We start from the raw sequence: 5,549 nt of genomic DNA, 5'->3' as shown, positions 1-5,549 counted from the left end.
TCGCAACCCTCAGCGCCGCCCCCGCGCCTCGCTCAGCCAGTGAGCGGGAACCGGTCTGCATGTGGGATCCGAACCCTCGGCGGGAGCGCCTCCGCGCTTCCCAAGCGGTGCACTAGCGCAGTGCGCCACCGGGCCGGCCCCAACTTTGTTATTTTAAAGGGATCATTTTATTCTATTTCTCCTTAGTTTGTTAACCACAAAAACATCAAAAATCTTTTTGTTCCCTTTAATTTTTTGTTACTTGTCACATTGTGACTCTTCTAAATTGTCAAAGACTTTTTGATTTCTCATGGGAAAAAATTTTCAGGCCTTCCTGGGTATTTTCTTGAGGAAAAATGAAGCTAGTTGTTAAATGCTCCTGTAAAGTCTGTTCTCTGACTTAGACCAATATTCTGATTCTTCCATTTCTCTATTGGCATTAATAGTATGTTTTACAGCTTTCTTTCTTTCTTTTTTTTTTTTTTTTAAAGATGACCGGTAAAGGGATCTTAACCCTTAAGTTGATGTTGTCAGCACTACGCTCACCCAGTGAGATAACCGGCCATTCTTATATGGGATCTGAACCCGTGGCCTTGATGTTATCAGCACCACACTTTCCTGAGTGAGCCATGGGCCGGCCCAGCTTTTTTTTTTTTAATGGAGACTTCAAAATCGTTTGCAAGTAATTAAAAACTAGTTTTGCACCTGTACAATCTGTGGGATCTGTGGTCCCAAAAGATCTCAGCTTAAGTACTTATCCTATAGAGCAGGGTTTAAAGGAACTCAGTTTATTTCTAATTGTTATTTGTTGATTGTGAGTCAGTAGAGGGAAGAGAAAGTTGGTTTGCAGACCAGCCAAGTTCTACCTGTCTTTATCTTTTGGAGGTAATTTTGCTCCTATTTTTAGTCTTGTATACACTTCTTTTCTTTTTCTTTCTTTCTTTCTTTTTTTTTTTTAAAGATGACTGGTAGGGCTGGCCCGCGGCGCACTTGGGAGAGTGCGGCGCTTGGGAGCGCAGTGGCCCTCCCGCCGCGGGTTCGGATCCTATATAGGGATGGCCGGTGTGCTCACTGGCTGAGTGCGGTGCAGGCGACACCAAGCCAAGGGTTGCGATCCCCTTACCAGTCACAGAAAAAAGAAAAAAAAAAAAAGATGACCGGTAAGGGGATCTTAACCCTTGATTTGGTGTTGTCAGGACCGTGCTCTCCCCAGTGAGCCAACCGGCCATCCCTATATAGGGATCTGAAACTGTGGCCTTGGTGTTATCAGCACCACACTCTTCCAAGTGAGCCACAGGCTGGCTCCCACTTCTTTTCTAATGTACAGAATAGAGATAGACCTTTTTTTGTGTGTGTGTCCGGCAACGGATCGCAACCCTCAGTGTTGCGCCCGTACCGGACCGGAACCGGCAACGGGATTGCAACCCTCGGTGTTGCGCCCGCACCTCGCTCAGCCAGTGAGCGGGAACCGGTCTGTATGTGGGATCCGAACCCTCTGCGGGAGCGCCGCTGCACTCCCAAGCGGCGCACTGTAGCAGTGCGCCACCGGGCTGACCCAGAGATAGACCTTTTTTTTTTTTTTGTCTTTTTGTCTCTTTTTTTGTGACCGGCAATGGATCGCAACCCTCAGTGTCGCGCCCGTACCAGACCGGGACTGGCAACGGGATCGCAACCCTCGGTGTTGCCCCCGCTCCTCGCTCAGCCAGTGAGCGGCTGGTCTGTATGTGGGATCCGAACCCTCGGCTGGAGCGCCACCGCACTTCCCAAGCGGCACACTGTAGCAGTGCGCCACCGGGCCGGCCCGAGATAGACCTTTTTATAAAAAAAGTAATTAATTAATTTTTTTTCAAAAAGGTGGCTGGTAAGGCGATCTTATCCCTTGCCTTGGTGTTGTCAGCACCACGCTCTCCCAAGTGAGCCAACCGGCCATTCCTATATATAGGGATCCGAACCTGTGACCTTGGTGTTATCAGCACCACACTCTTCCAAGTGAGCCACTGACCAGCTCTAGACCATTTTAACTTTATAAAGTAGTTTCCTCTGCTGCTTGATCCATTACCTTTCTTGTGTTAATGCTTTTGGTATATTTCATGTTGATAGCAGGTATTTGTGCTGCAATTTTTATTATTAGTAGTAGTAACCAAAACCACATTTTATATCTGCAAAGCATTTTTCTCTTTCCTAAAAGCTCTGTGGGCCTTAAAGTGGTGCCACCATTTATATTGAAAGACTGAGTTTTCCAAGAATATGGTTTGTATTTTTGTTGGGGCAGTGTTTTTGTTGCATATGTTAATTGTAAGAATTTATGCATGGTTTTGGCATATGGGCAGCATTATGGGCATTTAGTAATCCTTGATGCCTTGGAAAAGGGAGTTCAGACTTGTGAAAACTTTTGCAGGCGTAATAACAGAGAACTAAGATGAAAATAATCAAGACAGTGACAATCCAGACTTGGATATATAATATATATAATGGATATATTTGAAATATATTTTTCCCCTATCCTCACACATTGTACTTCCTCCTTACCCTTCCTTTGTAATTCTGTGGGAAAAGGGAAGAAGAAAATCTAGGACAGTGACCAGCTGATAACTTTAAGAAAACAATGTGTTTGTTCTGCATGAAGTGGTCATTTACTATTTCTTTTTTTATTTTTTAATTTAAAATTTTATTTGTACATATTTGTGAGGTACACTGTGTTTCAATACATGCATATACTATGCATTAATTCTTAGGGCTGATAGCATATCTTTGTACCTGTTAATTCATCATTTCTCCTTCCCCGACTCACCCTCCCTTCTTGGCCTCTGGTAACTATTATTCTACTTTCTACTTCTATGAGAACCCCTTTTTTTAGATCCCACATATGAGTAAGATCATGTGGTACTTGTTTTTCTGTGCCTAGCTTACTTCACTTAACATGATGATGGTATCCAGTTCCATCCATGTTGCTGTAAATGACATTATTTCTTCTTTTTTTTATTAATAGCTGAGTAGTATTCCATTGTGTATATATACCACAGTTTTTATCCATTCATCTGTTGATGGCATTTAGGTTGATTCCATCTCTTGGCTATTGTGAATAGTGCTACCATAAACTTGGGTGTGCAGATATCTCTTTGGCATGCTAATTTCCTTTTTGGGGGGATACTTAGCAATGGGACTGCTGGGTCATATGGTTCTATTTTTAGTTTTTTTTAGGACCCTCCATATAGTTTTCCATAATAGCTGTACCAATTTACATTCCCACCAACAATATAGGAAAGTTGCCTTTTCTCTGCATCCTCACCAACATTTGTTATTTTCTGTCTTGTTGATAATAGCCATTCTAACTGGGGCGAGATATCTCATTGTGGTTTTAGTTTGTATTTTCCTGACGATTAGTGATTTTGAGCATTTTTTCATGTGCTTATTGCCCTTTTGTATATCTTCTTTGGAGAAATGTCTGTTCAGGTCCTTTGCCAATTTTTCAGTTGGGTTATTTGGTATTTTTTTGCTGTTGAGTTATTTGATTTCCTTATATATTTGGATATTAGCCCCTTGTTTGATGTGTAGTTTGCAAACATTTTGTCCCATTCTGTAGCTTGTCTCTTCACTTTGTTGATAGCATTCCTTGGTGTGCAGAAGCTTTTCAGTTTATACCAGCTGCTGCCACCACACACACACACACACACACACAAACTTTTTCATATGTAGTACCATTTGTATATTTTTGCTTTAGTAGCCTATGCAATTGTAGTCTTGTGCTGCCCACTCCCTATTCCCCTATGTTTTCTTATAGTAGTTTCATAGTTTTGGGTCTTAAATTTAGATCTTTAATCCATTTTGTATTGATTTTTGTGTATGCTGAGAGATAGGGATCTTTTTTTTTTTTTTGGCAGCTGACTGAAAGGGGCAATCTGAACCCTTGACCATAGTGTTATAAGGCTGCTCTCTAACCAGCTAAGCTAATTGGCCAGCCCTGGCGTCTAGTTTCAGTCTTCTGCACATGGATATCCAGTTTTCCCAGCACTGTTTATTGAAGAGATTCTCCTTTCCCCAATGTATATTATTGCACCTTTGTTGTAAATCAGTTGGCTGTAAATTTGTGGGTTTATTTCTGGGGTCTCTATTCTGTTCCATTGTCAATGTGTCATTATGCCAGTCCCATGTTTTGTTTTCTATAGCTTTATAGTATATTTTGAAGTCAGGTAGTGCGATGCCTCCAACTTTGTTCTTTTTGTTTAAGATTGCTTTGGCTTTATGGGGTCTTTTGTGGTTCCATGAAAGTTAGGTGTAGTTGATCTAGATGTTGTTTCTTGGTTAATTTTCTGTCTGGATAATCTGTCCTTTGCAGAAAGTGGGTAATTAAAATCCCCAGCTATTATCATGTTGGAGTCTATTTCTCCCATTAGGTTTAGTAGTATTTGCTTTATATGTCTGGGTGTTCCAGTGTTGGACGTGTATGTATTTGGAATTGTTACATCCTCTTGTTGATTACTTTCTCGTGTGTAATGATGTTCCTTATCCTTTTTTTACTTTCCTTGACTTGAAGTCTATTTTATCTGATGTTATAAGTATAGCTAGTCGTGTTCTTTTTTGATTTCCATTTGCAAGAAATATTTTTTTCCATTCCTTCACTTTCAGTTTATGTGTGTCCCTACAGGTGAAGTGAATTTCTTGTAGGCAGCATATTGTTGGTTCTTGTTTTGTAATCCATTCAGCCACTCTGTGTCTTTTTATCGGAGATTATTTATTTATTTATTTATTTTAATTTTTAATTTTTTTCCTATATAATGATGACCAGTCAGGGGATCTCAACTCTTGGCTTGGTGTTGTCAGCACCACACTCAGCCAGTGAGCCAACCGGCCATCCCTATATAGGATCTGAACCCATGGCCTTGGTGTTATCAGCACCACACTCTCCCAAGTGAGCCACGGGCCGGCCCTTTATCAGGGATTTTAATCCATTAACATTTAGAGTTATTATTGATATATAGGGACTCATTCCTACCATTTTGTTACCTTTTTTCTTGTTGTTTTATAGATCTTTTTTTCCTTTTTTCTGATCTTACTGTCTTCCTTTGTAATTAAGTGGTTTTCTCCAGTAGTATATTTTGATTTCTCTATATTTATTTTTAATATGTCTATTATAGGTTTTTGTGTTATGGTTACCACCATGAGCCTTTCAAAAAGCATGTTATGGTTAGATTACTTTAAACTAATAATAACTTGGGCCGGCCCATGGCTCACTTGGGAGAGCATGGTGCTGACAACACCAAGTCAAGGGTTAAGATCCCCTTACTAGTCATCTTTTTTTTTTTTTTTTTTTTTTTGAGGCCGGCCGCACTGCGCTCAGCCAGTGAGCACAGCGGCCATCCCTATATAGGATCCGAACCCGTGGCGGGAGCACTGCTGTGCTCCCAGCGCCGCACTCTCCCGAGTGCGCCACGGGCTCGGCCCCCAGTCATCTTTTAAAAAATTAAAATAAAATAAAAATAAAAAAATAAACTAATAACAACTTTTACCACTAATAAAAAAGAAAAAACTAGAGCCAACTGTATGCTTTGACATCATTCTCACCCCCCTCC

This window comes from Galeopterus variegatus, unplaced genomic scaffold (assembly GCF_000696425.1).
Source record: "Galeopterus variegatus unplaced genomic scaffold, G_variegatus-3.0.2 Scaffold1505, whole genome shotgun sequence".
Lineage (NCBI taxonomy): Eukaryota > Metazoa > Chordata > Mammalia > Dermoptera > Cynocephalidae > Galeopterus > Galeopterus variegatus.
This window is presented reverse-complemented; position numbering follows the sequence as displayed.